The sequence below is a fragment of the Suncus etruscus genome, chromosome 2 (genome assembly GCF_024139225.1).
Source record: "Suncus etruscus isolate mSunEtr1 chromosome 2, mSunEtr1.pri.cur, whole genome shotgun sequence".
Lineage (NCBI taxonomy): Eukaryota > Metazoa > Chordata > Mammalia > Eulipotyphla > Soricidae > Suncus > Suncus etruscus.
In genome coordinates, this window is record NC_064849.1 from 112547474 (window position 1) to 112563881 (window position 16408).

Sequence of the window (16408 nt, forward strand, 5' to 3'; positions counted from 1 at the left end):
AGGTGGTTGGTTCGAATCCCGGTGTCCCATATGGTCCCCCGTGCCTGCCAGGAGCTATTTCTGAGCAGACAGCCAGGAGTAACCCCTGAGCACCACCAGGTGTGGCCCAAAAACCCAAAAAAAACCAAAAAACAAAAAACAAGGAATTAGTAAGTCATTCCTAATGCCTAAAAGGTCAAGTTTTTCTCTTAATGCTAAATCCAGTTGGCTCTTAAGCATACATAATTCAACTTGAAGTTCTGAGAGTAACTTCTGCACTGGATACATATTTTTAGTGCAGAGGATGGTTTGGGAAACAGCAAATACATGAACAGTTAGGAAATCTGAGTATCTGTACTCACTATATGCAATCCAGTAGCCAATACCACATAAAGCCTCATCATCAATGACACACACTTGAGTTCAATATTGCTCCTCCAGAAATGATTGTTTGGTTGGTTTGGGGGCCATAAGTGGTGCTTCTAAAAGGCTACTCCTTCTATGGTTCTATGCTCAGGGATTACTCCTAGCAGTTCTCAGAAGACCATATGTGGGACTCCAGAAAACAAACTGGGGCTTGCTGCATTCAGGCAAGTGCCTTAACCTCAGTACTATATCTTTAGCCTCCAAAAATAAATTTTATTTTTAAAGTTCTATCTAGAAATATATATATTAAAAATAAAAAAAAGATAAGATAAAGCCTCCCAATTCTTAGCACAGGCTGTGTTCTTTACACTGATTGTATAGAAAGAGGAGGTACAGTAAATGCACCTCATATACACCGTAACACAGGTCCTTTGCCTGGTCTGTATTGTGAATTGGGGGTCAAAAAAAAAAAAAGAAATATATAAGAAAACATGCTAGTTCTATATAAATTGGCTACAAAGCATTGGTCCACTATAAGTATTTCATCTTCCCCTTATCCCTTCTTCACAGAAAAGAAATAAAGCAGCTTTCCCCCAAAATCATTGGCCTCCATAATATTAATAACTAGAACTAAACAATTTGCTAAACACAAAAAGTTAGAATGAACATAATTTCCAAATACCAGAAAGTTTAAGCAATGTAAAATAGTAAATAATAAAGAAAAATGACAAAATTTGGGGCTGGAGAGATAGCACAGCAGTAGGCATTTGCCTTGCACATGGCCAACGTGGGAGGGACCCGGTTCGATTCCCGACATCCCATATGGGCCCCCAGCCTTCCAAGGGTGATTTCTGAGTGCAGAGCCAGGAGTGACCCCTGAGCGCCATTGGGTGTGGCCCAAAACTCAATCAATAAAGTTTAAAAAAATGACAAAATAAACTCATCTGTAATGTAAAACTGACAGCATAAAAATCAGTTTAATTTACTTTATAATTTTACTGTGATAAAGCACCACAGTATCTCAGATTAATGATGTTTAAATAAACTGCTATCAATACTTACTTTTATTCAAAGGAACCCCCAGTAGTTTATAGTTTTCATCAAATGTCAGTTGAATTTTCTTTGTATAAGTAAATTATATTTAATTTATATATTTATATATTTATTTATATATTATAAATTATATACAATATTTATACACATGCATTGTAAAAAGTAAATTAATTTAAACCTAGCAAATGACATTTTGCCAAATTCTCAAATGAGTTGAGAATTCATAATTCTCAATTATGATATTTTTATATATATATATATATATATATATATATATGCTAACTAACTCAGAAACATGTAAAGTCAAATACTAGAATATTCATGTGTGGATTAATAGCATTATTTTTAGTTCCTGAAAATAAGTTGGCTTTTTTCAATCTCATCATTTCACTATGATTTCACTGGGTAATTATGCATTGAAGTTCATACTCAAAGCATCCATTGTTGAACAAAAGCAAACCATCCAACCCAATAATCAGCAAATAAAGAACTGAAAGGAAATGAAATATAACCATAGATCTTAAAGGGGACCTGTGCAATAAGCAAACAGATCCCAATACTACATTAAAATGTAAAATTTCAATGTCTGAAATTACTTTTTTGCACATATACCTATAAACACTAAGACACCTTGAATAACCATTCCCATTTATGCAGAAAAATAAAGAAATGTTGATGAAGAAAAATAATTAAAAAAATATTCCTCATATATTCTTTCTTAATATATTATAAAGAAAGAAATAAGATATTTTAAAAAAAAGATTGTTCTAGGGAATTGGTCAGTGGGTATAGGCAGTGATGTGATGTATACTGAAACACCAAAAAATTTCAAGATAAATCTTTTTTTTGGGGGGGGGGCACACCCGGCGGTGCTCAGGGGTTTCTCCTGGCTGTCTGCTCAGAAATAGCTCCTGGCAGGCAAGGGGGACCACATGGGACACCGGGATTCGAACCAACCACCTTTGGTCCTGGATCAGCTGCTTGCAAGGCAAACGCCGCTGTGCTATCTCTCCGGGCCCAAGATAAATCATTTTTAAATGAATATTTAATCTAATTCTTGAAGAGAATCTTCTATATGAGCACTTTCAGAACACAGGTCCTGATTTGTTACATAAGTCACTTAGAATCACAAAGTATTTCAGAAAAGATATCATCATACTCAGTAAAATTCAGGATCTAAAAAGTCTACAGTCGGGGCCGGGCGGTGGTGCTGGAGGTAAGGTGCCTGCCTTACCTGCGCTAGCCTAGGAGACGGACCGCGGTTCGATCCCCCGGCGTCCCATATGGTCCCCCAAGCCAGGAGCGACTTCTGAGCGCATAGCCAGGAGTAACCCCTGAGCGTCACCGGGTGTGGCCCAAAAAACCAAAAAAAAAAAAAAAAAAAAAAAGTCTACAGTCAAGACAGTGAGGTATACTATAAGATGGTATATTCTTGAAATTTTATTTATATAATATGTCTTAAAGAGAGGTAGAGAGGTGTATAGAGTGTATAGAGTATGTATAGAGTATGTATAATAAACCTAAATCATCATTGCTAAGAATCTGGTTTTAAGTGCTGCCACTGACTACAAATGGTACAGAACTGGTATTAGTTCAGCTTTCTCTTTTCAGGCATAATTCTCCAAAGATTACTTTGGAGATGGACAATTCCAGCCTACAAAAGATTTTTTAAAGCAGACACCTAGATCTGTCTATAAACCATTTTTGTGGGCCATAGAAATAGCACAGCAGTAGGGCATTTGCCTTGAATGCAGCCGATTCAGGACAGATGGTGCTTAGAATCCCAGCATCCCATATAGGTAGCCTGTGACTGCCAGGAGCGATTTGTGAGCACAGAGCCAGGAGTAATTCCTGAGTGTCGCCAGGTGTGATCCAAAAAACAAAAATAAAATAATAAATAAAATAAAATAATTTTTGTGTTAATCATATTCTCACCATCCTGCAAAAGAATGTTAGCATGAACTTTCATGTCTTTTAGGATAAAGCTTTTGCCATTTTTCTCTTCCCTTCAAATAATCATGAAAAAATATTCAAACAAAGTATTCGAATATTAATCACAAATAAATATTCAAGCCCAAAGTAGTCCAAAATTTGTAAAGTACAAATATCAAAGATAAAGTAAAAAAAAAAGTATCAGAACAAATCCAGCTGTCCTATAGAGCTGTGAACACTGTGGAGTCACACTGGAACTAGGAACATGGAACAACTCTGTTCCATCACAGGAGTGACCTGAAAGGTTACTCAATTTAAAGTTTAGGGTGTCAGGGAAATAATGAGTAAAATGTTTGTTTGCATCTAGCCAACCCAGATTCAATCTCTGGCACTCTATTTGGTTCTGTGGGCACCAATGAAAGTGTTTCCTGAGCAGAGGCAGGAGTAGCCCCCAAGCACTGCTGTGTATGGCCCAAAAATTTTTAAAAGAAAAACTTAAAAATTTCCTGCTCCGGTTGCCATAACAAAATACCACAGGCTGCTAGATTAAAAAATAAATTGATTTTCACAGTTCTAAAGAATGCAAAATATAAACCAGAGTGCCAATATGCTGCATTCCAGAGGAGGCTTTCTCCATCAGCTCTGAAGGACCACCTTCCAAATGTGTCCTCACTGTTTGTGGGAAGGATAGCTCACTTCTTTTGGTTAAAAGATGACTAATTCTCTCTGCCAAGGACTCCACTCAAGATATCATTTAACCCTATTTATTTTATTTATTAGTATTTTATTACTATTTGTTTTCTAAAAGTCACATAATTTAGGCTTTGACTCGGGAATCATGTGGCCCATAATGTAAGTAAAAAAAAATAGAGCCTAAATTATTGAAGGATGTTAGGTGTTATATAAATTTTTTCTGGGATTAGTTACTAGTGTGTTTTCCACCTACCCTTTTACCATTCTTCATGAAAAAATGCACAAGCAGGCTATAACTCAGTGGCAGAAGTATGAGGTCCTGTCATCAGTCCTTGGCACCATCCATCCATACACACACACCCACGACCACCACCAACAAAATCAATTGAAAAGTAATTAACACCATTAGTTACCCTATTTGTTTGAGTAACTGCTTCTGTGGATTCTATCAGTGTTGCATTAAATAAGCCAGGGACCAAGTAGCAGGATTGCATAATATTACAAAGATATTAAATTTGAAACGGCCTGTGGCAGTCCCAGACAATCATTACACAGAGTTTGTGTTCTGGAGATGGAATTTCTGCGTCTCCTCAATGAAACCTTTCTCCAGCGCTTCTTAAGGTGTGATGGATGTCCACTTCTGTGTGAAGTTCTAATATATAAACTTAGCATTTCTTACTCTATAAAATCCCTGAAAGAGTCAACCATACAGTTTATATATAAATGAAGAAACAGGGAAAAGCCCAGTACTAAAACAAATTATTTAAAAATGTATTTTTTTTTTTTTGGTGCAACACTCAGTAGGGCAGTGTCAGGAGTAGAGGCTGTTCCCATTGGCTTTGAGAATGGGAGTCATTCCCAAAGGTGCTTGGGAAATTATGTGGTACCAATGATTAAATATAGGTCACCTACATGCAAAGTAGGTGCTCTCACTCATTTATTGAGTGCTCTCTCTGGCCCTGAAAATCTTAAAACATTTTCAAAGAGCATTCTGTTCTTTTCTTTACAGATTGACCATAAACTTGAAGTATCAAAGATGGGCAATAATCAAATTCTTGCTAAATTGGTTATCTTAAAAAATTACACATACCTTTGACATAAAAGACAAATACATGAAAGAAAAAATTCTCCAAATTTCATGAATTTCCATTATTTTAAAAAAGCATCCTTCCAGGTTGGAGCAACATGCTTTGCATGCAGCTGACCCAGGACGAACCTCGGTTCGATCCCCAGCATCCTATATGGTACCCCCAAGCCAGGAGCAATATCTTAGCGCATAGCCAGGAGTAATCCCTGAGCATCACTGAGTGTGCCCCCCCCCCAAAAAAAGCATCATTTCTAACTGTAATTACTATTCCAAGTATGTTGTGCTTTGTCATCTTTAAAGGAACACCATCTACACCACCATCCATACTCAATTTCTTTCAGAAAAGATAGGAAGGAAGCCCTCCCATGAGTTTCTATTGACCTTCCTCCTCAGCTTTCCTTCTGTTGGTTCTGAATGTATTTGGCTCTTATACCTTTAATATTGAGAGAGAAAAAAAGATGTTTTAGTCTCTGCGAAGTTCTTTCTTATCAAGATCAATATTTGGAAATGAAGGGGGAATTCTATGGTAAGCCTATCTTCTTTCAATGATCAGCCAAATACCTTAATTAAATAGCATCTTAAGGAAATAAAGTCACTGAAGAATTAGGTATGCTAAAAAAAAAAAAAAAAAACAGATTCAAAGTAATTTTGCCAATTTACTTCTGCCCCCAGAAAAGTAGTTCCCTTTCTTGAAATAAGGTGGAAAAAAGGCTAATAAGTCTTTAGGTAGGAGAGTTAGATATCCAAGGGAAAGAAAAAGGAAATTATGCAAGTAGATGTGGTATGTCTAAAAGTAGGATTTCACATGATGCATTTCTCAGTACAATGAAACTTAATTTATCAAAGAAGAGCTATCCATTCTATCTGTCAAGAAAGCAAATCAAATTGTATTTCATGAGCAATGCCTTCTAATTAGAGAAGGGAAAGAAAACAGCTCCTGCATCCTGTGGGGTGACTGTGTAGTAAATACAGTATCACTGTGGCTACTTAACCATTGAAACTCATGGGCTAGGGCAGTGGTTGGCAACCTTTGTTTGCAACTGAGCCAAATCTTGCCAAAACCACGATTGAAATTTATTTTGAGAGCCACATTTTTTGTTTTTGTTTTTTTGTTTTTGTTTTTTTGTTTGTTTGTTTTTGGCAGTGCTCAGGGGTTACTCCTGGCTCTATGCTCAGAAATCGCTCTTGGCAGGGCAGGCTCAGGGGACCATATGGGATGCTGAGATTCGAACCACCGGCCTTCTGCATGAGAGGCAAACACCTTACCTCCATGCTATCTCTATGGCCCTGAGAGCCACATTTATAAAACCGAAAATACATAGGATGGTACACTGTTTTTAGTTTCAATAAGTTTTTCTTGAAAATATTCTGCATGCAAGTCTCCATGTAGGTCAGGAGGATACAACTAATAAAACAAAACTTTAGAACGATATTATTTATCGATGACGTTAAATTCCATAAAATTTGCCTTACAATGTAGAGAAAATTACATCCTGACAATGACTGACAAAGTCACAAACACTAATGTGAACATTGGCCTTGCATTTCCTTGGATAGTTTGAGTAAGTCAGGTTTGTATGTTGTTGTTTTTAATTTTAGGCACAATTCCAGGTTCTCATTGATGAGACGATTTCTCAATTTACTCTTGATAAGATTCATGCTTGAAAATGATTGCTCGCATAAATATGTAGACCCAAACAAGGAAATAACAGCAAATGCTAGCTTTTTTAGTTGATTATATGAGTCAGGAAAACTATTCCAGGTGTTAAAAATCAACATATCTTCCTTCTCCAGGTCTTTCAAAGCAGACCACTTGTGCTATGAACTAAGTTCACATTTGTGTTTCTCCAATCTTTCTAAATAAGCACAAAGACATTCAAATTTTGAGCTCCACAGTTCTTTGTTTTTTTTGTGTTTTTTTTGGGGGGGGGCACACCCGTTTGATGCTCAGGGGTAACTCCTTGCTAAGTGCTCAGAAATTGCCCCTGGCTTGGGTGGACCATATGGGACACTGGGGAATCGAACCTTGGTCCTTCCTTGGCTAGCTAGCGCTTGCAAGGCAGACACCTTACCTCTAGCGCCACCTCACCAGCCCCAGTTCTTTGTTTTTTAAATACAGAAATTGCATTTCAAAGTTGACAGTGTCAATATTTAAGGGAGAAAAAATTTAATTCTGTTACAGTGGCATCCAGAGGTTTGTTTAACAAAGGCCAACGTCGCTTTACTGTTTCTGAAATCCTGAAACCTCTTGAGAAAAGCTTCCCTCATATTTAAAAGTGCTGTTTTAAAGTAGGTAATGTAAATATCAGATTTTCTTGGCGATGTTTCAACAGGCTTGGAAGGTGAATCAAAGTTTCTCTGTCAAAATCTTGAGCAAAGACAGATAATTTATTTTCAAGCGAAATAACTTCTTCTAACATCAAAAATATTGTGTTTCCTTTCCCCTGTAGTTTATGATTAAGCTGATTTAGATGTGAAGTAACATCCACCATGAAATAGAGTTTTTGAATCTACTGATCGTTTGTTAATTCTGAATAGTGAACACCCTTCTGAGGAAAAGTGCTTTTATTTCTGATAAGCAAAACGTTTCCAAATGTTTCCTCTTGATAACCAAAATGTGCTGAAAATTTGAAACCCTACAATATGAAGATGAAACAGGTAAAAGAGAAACACCTTTTAACAATCTTTAAAAGCAAGGACAATGTTCCAGGGAAATGTAGTGATTTCACTGAAAAGAAAAAAATCTATTGACACTTTAGTGTGTGCTGCAAGAAACCAAACTTAAATATACACAAAAACAAAAACGGCACTTTGTTAAAGGTATATGATATATCATAAAGGAATTATGATATAGAGTGCCTGAAACATTTTAAAAATAATTTTTTATTTTAGCATATTTGTTACAAAATTATTCATACTTGAGTTTCAATCATAGAATGTACACCACCCTTCACCAGTGCACTTTCCCCACCACCAATGTCCCTTGTTTCCTTCCCCTTCACCCTCCTCTGCCTATGTCAGAGGCAGGCATTTTGCTTTTTTTTCTATCTCTCTTTTCCTTTATGACACTGAGGTTTGCAAAATTTCCTTTATGACATTGTGGTTTGCAATATTGTTAATTAAAGGGTACCATGCATGTCACATCCATTTTCAGCATCCAGTTCTTGTCCTGAGTGACAGGACAGGATAGTGATCCAACTATCAATGTCATAATGTACCTTTCTCTATTCTAACTGAACTCAACACTTTTTATGGCAAGCTTCCTATCATGGGATAGGAAGCTTGCCATAAAAAGTGTTGAGTTCAGTTAGAATAGAGAGTTAGTCCTCCTGTCCCTCATTCCTATTTTCTCTAGATATTATTATCATATTGCCATTTATTATTCTTATATGCCACAAATGATTATTCTGTGTCTACACCTCTCCTTCTGACTCATTTCATTCAGAATAATAATCTGATGTGTTGATGTATGTATGTGCATGGCTCAGTGTTTTTGTGTAGTCACAAGAAACAGAAGTTGCACACCTGTACATTGTATCCACTCATTGTATGATAGACTGGATTCAAAAAAACTCCCTGCTGAACTAAACTCTGTGACAGATGACCCAGTAAAGATAATTTGTGAAATTCACAATTGTGATCAAATCCAGGCTATTCACCACTCTGGGTGAGAGTATGGATACCCACTACTTGCATCTTCTCCATGAAGTGAAGTGGCTGTTCATGGGAAGGGTGCTCTCTCACCTTGATGGCAAGAGGGAATAAGTAGTGCAGTTCCTGTGAGAGCAGAACTCTGACTTTGTATAGCCTCAGTTGGACAAGGAATGGGTAGCTGAGCTTGTGTATTTGGCAGACATTGTTCATTTTCTCTATGAATTTAATATTTCTTTGCAGGGGAGTTTCACAAGTAGTTTTTACAGTGAGACATAAGATGGACGTGTTCAAAAAAGAATCTGATTCTGGGATAGCTGTGTCTGAGAAGGAGATATTGAAATGTTTCCACTCTTGCAAAAATTTCTGATTGCCACTTACATTATGCAGAAAGTCATAATCAATATGAAAAACAGCATTTAAGGGCATTAGCTCACAACTTTAATCATGAGTACTCTGAACATGAGACTCCACAAAAAAGAAAAATCTGGGTTGAGAATCCCTTCATGGAAGATGCCCACGCTTGTGCAAAATAAAATATGTGTTTTAAGATCACTCCAGGCACTGTATTTCTAAACCCCACCCAAACTGGTCTGAAGAAGCAAGGTAGCAGGAAAGAAATAAACCAAGCTAGCCAGGAAAAAATGATCATGGAGTCCATGGCCTTTTACCTTGTACTCTCTCCTTTGAGCCCAAAAAGCTAGAACACCTCTTTCTTTATTAAAACCAATTCCCAATACCAGAAGGCTACAGGTCAAGAGAGAGAGACAAAAGTACATATTCAGTGGGCTTTTACATATCAAAGGAAGAGGTTTAAGAAAGGATGGAGTTGAGGGAACACCTTTGTTTACAGTTGATACTAGGTATCATCTTACACCCTTGGAGTCAGCAGCCAGGGCTGCACACAGGGCGCGCACTGACAAAGGCTAGGAGCAGAGTCCTGACTCCTGGAGCAGGAGCCAAATTAAAAGTGTAAAGAGCCACATAAAAATATATGTGAGCCGCAGGTAGCCAACCAGACCACTGGACTAGGGAGAATTCTTACTGTAATTGGAATGGTTTCAATGGTACACTTTGATTTAAAGTACTTTTCTTAAACATTCTATGCTATGGGGATTGACTGTTTATTTGACTAACTTATTGCATGGCAGTTATGTAAGAATTAAATGCAATTTAGATGGGCTCGTACAATAAAATTAATAAGGATATACTTAACGTGGTGCATTTTACTTCAGGATAAAATATACTCTATGAGAAAATATCTCCAACTATAGCTTAATTCAAGAGGAAAATCATTTCTTCTTAGAACCTTTTAGAAAAACACTCATTCTATTGTCAGGGTCTAATCTATCTCTATAAACAAGCATAAATGCTTGATTTTAGAGTTGCCACACTTTCAGAATATGTCATGATAAAACCTTCCAAGAGCAAATCAGATTAAAACCGACAATTTTTAGTACTACTTAATAGAGGGCATATTTGAGTATAAAAGACGATAGTATTTCAGAGAAGGCTGATTGCTCTGTTTGGCCATTCATTATTCCAAAAGAATTTAAAGATGTGATGCTACAGTTTAAAGAAGTCAGGTGGGGCTTGTGAAAACTAATCATATGGACAACAAGATGAGTGAGTGATCTACATGGGGTAGTAATTCCCAGCCAGGGTGCTATGGGAACCATGGGGCTAAGAAGCTCTGTCATTGGGAGGAGTCACATCTTGGAGGGAATCAGGAAGTCTTCCAGGAAGACCACTGGAAATTGGCCAAAGTCAGAGTGAAAGGCACAGCAGGAGTCTGGAATGCTCCTGGTGCATTGGCATTAATGAGTGGACCCAGAACTCTCCCACACTAGAATGGGACTCTCTGTCCACAGATGGCTGCTGATAGAGTAGCTGGGTGGGGTAAAACTATTCTTGGGCTCATCTAATCTTTGAAATCTGGAGACTCCCAGAGGGGTGGAGAAGGAAGATAGTTTCAGGGCCACCACAGTTTTGTTGACTCTCTTCGGAAAAATCCAGGCACTGTAACTTAAACTCACTTAAGGTCTTATTTATTTATTCTTTAAAAAAATCATTTTTCAGAGAAAAGGACAATAGAAGGAAAAACTGGTGTCCATCCTTCATTCCAACACCATCCTTTACTCATTTCTCTTGGAGAGATAGATACTAAAATAACACTATTGCTTCTGCAGGATCCCTTCATAGACAGAGCTAAATGAAATTGGCCATTGCCACCTTCCCACCAGAGTGAGATCTGTAGCATGATGGTGGGTGCTGTAAATAAAACAGAAGGGCTGAGTGCTCTCTGGAGGATCAAGTGTTAATGCTCAGTAACTCTGCAAACATATGAATACAACATTGCCTACCTGCCAAGGGTGGGGTACCATGTTCTGGCAAAAAGAACTGCAACTGATTTCACTCATCCAAGCAAATTTTTAGGGTGTAATGGGAGTTGGAAAACATCATCTTGGAAGCTGCTAGAGGGACAAACATGATTTGAAAATGATTGGGAGGTAGAGGTCATATTTATGAATCCTTGGTAAAGTGATTTTTACGGCTCAAATATTATTGCTTTGTTTAATGTCTTGGAGTATGTATGTTCAGATTTTAATAAAATCATGAAATTTGAGAAACCACTTTATTGAATTATGGAACAAATATGGCTTGAATACTACATGTAGGGTAAGGCTGAATTCATTAATCCTACATGTAGGATAAAGCTGAATTCATTTACCTTGGGGAAAATGAAACGACACGTCTGCCCTGTTTATTCACTATAGAGCAGGGGAATCGCCAGAACTGTTTTAACCCTGTGGTAAGTGGAATACTCAGTTAATGTCCAGGGACCAAATTCCATTACAGGATCTCTGGTCTTATATTAAAATGTATCCCAGTCTCTTAATTCTACTCAGGATATCAATTATTCTTTTTTGTCTCTTCTATTGATCACACTTCCTTATCTTTGGCTACTCTTTGGAGAGAAGGAGTTAAAGTGTGATCTGAGGACAAGAACCTATCCATAGAAAGGGTGAATACAGACACTGAGATAAAGCACTGAGAGTGTTTTGAAAGAATGACATGGCTGTGAAGTCTAAATATGTGATCAATGGTTTCTTTTTTTTTTATCTTTTATATCTTCATTGGTCCATTTGTTAAGTTATTTCAGGTAAGGAAATCTTTTCAAATTTATGAGTGAACTGGGGCCAGAGAACAGTGGCGCAGGGCATAAGGCATCTGCTTTGTGCGCGCTAGCCTAGGACAGACCACGGTTCAATCCCCCATGTCCCATATGGTCCCCCCAAGCCAGGGGCAATTTCTGAGCGCAGAGCCAGGAATAACCCCTGAGCATCACTGGGTGTGGCCCAAATAACAAAAAAAATTAATGAGTGAACAGTTTATCAAGTAATGCAAATTATTTTAGTTACCTCAAAATGTAATACTAATCTCATAGTAAATGTTCAACAGAATATGTTATACACATATGAATAAAAAATTGACAAAAACTTTGCACCATCATCAAAATGCAACAAAATCTTTTTTTAAAAAAAATATCTTCAGATTCTAGGACAAGGGGGAAAAGGATGATATTCTTCTGTAAAAACAAAAATTTCAACCTGTAAATAAACCACTTGCTCTTCCACACACTTCCTGGAGCACTTACTTATTTTTCACAGCTTTTGATTTGGTTTAATAGCAGCATGAAGAAAACACATGGGACTCAGGGTTTTATTTATTTTTCTTTTAAATGTAAGAAAAGATTTATAAAATGAAGGAACACAATTCATAATTTGGACGTGACCTAAGCAAAAGGTGGTGGCTGATTTTATTTATTTATTTTTTTTGATAGTTAAAATACAAATTAGAAAGTGTGCTGGCAGTTTGACAGGAATTGATCAGAAGGACATCAGCTTTCTGTACATTCTCACATCCTGGCACAAGAACACACACAGAAGGGAATGGGCAAGATGAACCTTCAACAGGACCAATGCTGCAGGAGCTACAAGTCATTACTGGAAGTGGAAGACTGGCCCTGAAGGAGTTTGGGATGTTGGGCTTGATTTCTTACTTTTCACCCCTGGTGGCTAGTACTCTGAGATCCTGTGCTGTGAGAACTGGGAATGCCTCATGCATTTCAAGTCAAGCTAGCCAATCAGTAGATGGCATGGAAGTCTTTGAAGAAAGGACACTGCAGAGAAGGTCCCTGTCTAGTGGTGGATATGGTGCTGACCCAGAAGAAGCAGAGCAGATGGCAGTGAAGGAGGCTCTCCAGTCTTTTCCTCCTACCTGTCTCAGCCCCATGAGACTTCTGAGAGTCCCAAGACTTTATTTCTCTCATCCCCTAAGAAACATAAGAAATAACAGAAACATCCATTCAGAAACATCTGTGCTAAAGAACCCTTTTCAGAGGTTATGTTACCCATTCCTTGGCACCACAGAGCTAAGAGGTTGGGATCACCAGCTCCTCACCAGGTCTCCTTTCTAGGCATTTTTTGCTGGCAGATGCATCACACCTCAGGCGAACAGATGTGGGTGGGTTTGATCAGTGGTTTCATCTCACTGAACACATAGGCCAAACGATTCAATTTGTATCAGGTGTGGGAGAAATTGGTTTCTTACACAAATTTGATTAATATTGGCTTCAAACTTTGGCAGTTGCACATAAGATATTTTTTTAAACTTCCTTCAACTATCCCTACATATAATACTATAAAATTTATTAGACCAAGTCCAAACTACCTTTACCAATTTTTAGTGAAGGATAAATCTTTGCTTATATCTGATACAATTTTTAAAATCACACTCATCATGATTTGTGATGAACGTCACAAATCAGAACACTTACAGAACGTCAGGTATTTCTACATACAAACATCTCTGTAACTGTGTATTCTTACCAGTTAGTGTCATCAACCAGCCTGAGTCTCTAGACACCATATATGATTTTTACTTCCAGGTGATCTCTTTAGATTCATCAGGGATGAGTCAAATAGAAGTGCTTGTTACTTTGTATGTTACAGGTTTTCCATAAACCTCCTCTGTGATTCTCTAATTTACTACTCTATAAATATAAACAGCATCTCCTGTTGAAGAAGCTTTTCTCCCCCATGTTGGAAGCTTTCAAGACCTGAGCAATAACACACTATTTAACAAATGCATATCATGCAACTGTTTTAGAGTAACTTCAGTGCCCATTCATCAAATAAGAAACTTCAATGCACATTCAACAAATAAAAATTTCATTATGCTTCCAACTGAAAAAACTTCTTGAAGACTGTTGATCTTTACTGTGTTACATGTCATAACCATTCTAGCCAGGATAGAAGAAGCAAAAACTATTAAGCTTCTTCCTAGTTACCATTAGTTAATCCTCACATTCTAGGACCAAGTTCTTATATTTGGACAGAGATCTTAATAGTTTGAAAAACAGCAAGATAGAAACTACGCCTGCCCAGTGGGGCCCGACTGTGAAAAATTGTGAGTGCTGCCTGTGTGTGTCTGTCTACTGTCCTGTCACGTGAACCTCTTGGGAGTGGGCCTAAAAGAGGATCCAGAAAACTCACTCTCCCAGAGGCCCATTCTAGGGCGGGAATGCCAAGGAACTGCTCTATAACGTGAAAACCAGCAATAAGCAGTAATTTGCAGAAGCCAGGTCCCCTGTTTGTGATGTCAGGCTGAGAAAATCTATGAAACTACGCCTGCCAGTGGGGCCCAACTGTGAAAAATTGTGAGTGCTGCCTGTGTGTGTCTCTCTACTGTCCTGTCGCATGAACCTCTTGGGAGTGGGCTGAAAAGAGGCTCCAGCAGAGCATGGCCACTCTGCTTCGCTATGCAGCCATATGCTCTTTCTAAGGAAAGAACACCATTGCAACAAGAAGAAAAAAATCACACTAAGAACTGTGCTGGATCACTGAAGCCCAGCATTTCTCTCTAGACTGTCTTCTCTGTTGCGTGCTCGGGCCTAAGATTTGATCCTGTGAGAGGCTTCATCCACGGAGGACTCCCCTCCCTTGGAGGCAAGTCGACCATACAGAAAGAGCAGAGCCAGAGGAGTGTGGCTGACTACATCATTTAGCCAATGAATACCACCACAACACTTAGAAATATCCACAAGACAAGTGTGACAATGGGGAAACAACGCAGGCCAGCATCAGACATAAAGAATGAAGATGACAATTCTGATGACCAGATAATGACCAACCAACTAAAAACCTCTCAGATAAGGACTTTAGACACGCAATATGAAAAATGCTCAAAGAACTCAAAAAAGCCATGGATCGAGTTCAACAGAACACTAATAAGAACCAAGAAAATCTGAAGACAGAAATCACAAAACTCCAAACTGAAATAACATGTCAACTAACAGGCCTGAAAAACCCAGTAAATGAAGTGAATGACAAAATAGATAAGCTCTGGGACAGGGTATCAGAAGCTGAGAATAGACTTGGTACTGTGGAAGATGAGATAAATAACAATTCCATACGGCGGGAGAGATTGGAAAAAAAACTTAAAGCAAATGGACAATGGAAAAAATTAGTCAAAGAATGGGAACAGATGAAAATAGAAGTCTATGATAAGCTCAACAAAAACAACTTAAGAATCATTGGAGTCCCAGAGACCCAGGAAGAAAATTTCCAGGAAGAATCAATGGTCAAGAACATCATTAAAGAGAAACTTCCAGAGCTAAAGAATATATGTGATCAAATCCTGCATGCTCGAAGAGTACTAACCAAAAGAGACCCCAGAAAAAATACCCCAAGACACATCCTAGTCACAATGACAAATTCCACAGATAGATACAGAATTCTGAAAACAGCAAAAAGGGAAATTACATTCAAGGGAGCATCCTTGAGATTTACAGCAGACCTGTCACCAGAAACACTCAAGGCCAGAAAGCAGTGATGGGATATTGTGACAAGACTGAATGAAATGAATGCTTCACCTAGAATACTGCACCCAGCAAAACTCACTTTCAGGTTTGACAGAATACATGGTTTCACAGACAAAAAACAGCTCAGAAACTTTACAGACTCAAAACCAGTCTTAAGAGAAAAACTTGAAAGACCTAATTTAAGACAAGACTTACGAAAAGACACACCAAATTTCAATATAAAGATGGCATTAAATCCCAGGACAATTCTTTCTCTCAACGTCAATGGACTAAATGCACCAGTTAAGAGACACAGAGTGGCTAAATGGATCAAAAAACTCAATCCAACCTTCTGCTGCCTACAAGAAACGCACCTGAATAGTCAGAACAAACATAGACTCAAAACAAAAGGCTGGAGAAAAATTATCCAAGCAAACAACACCCATAAAAAAGCTGGAGTAGCCATACTAATATCAGATAATGCAAACTTTCTACTCAGGAAGGTTGTAAGGGACAAAGATAGACATTTTAGATTAATCAAGGAGTTTGTAGAGCAGGAAGAAATCACTCTCCTAAACATATATGCATCGAATGAGGGGCCAGCAAAATATTTAATTACAATTGTTGACCAATCTGAAAAATAATATCAATAAAAACACAATAATTCTGGGGGACCTCAACACGGCTTTGTCAACACTGGATAGGTCAACCAAACTAAAACCCAACAAGAATATACTAGACCTGAGCAGAGAAATGGAAGAAAGAGGCCTAGTGGATATATA

At 37.9% G+C, this 16408-nt stretch overlaps 1 protein-coding gene and 1 non-coding gene across 3 annotated transcripts in view; one reads left to right on the plus strand and one right to left on the minus strand.

The window, feature by feature from the left end:
• The window catches only part of ARL15 (ADP ribosylation factor like GTPase 15), a 468816-nt gene that overhangs the window by 201045 nt on the left and 251363 nt on the right, over window positions 1-16408 (minus strand). The window lies entirely within an intron of this gene.
• On the plus strand, window positions 678-810 carry LOC126002653 (small nucleolar RNA SNORA51). Its single transcript, XR_007493332.1, has one exon. It is a non-coding gene; the product is annotated as a small nucleolar RNA SNORA51 (small nucleolar RNA).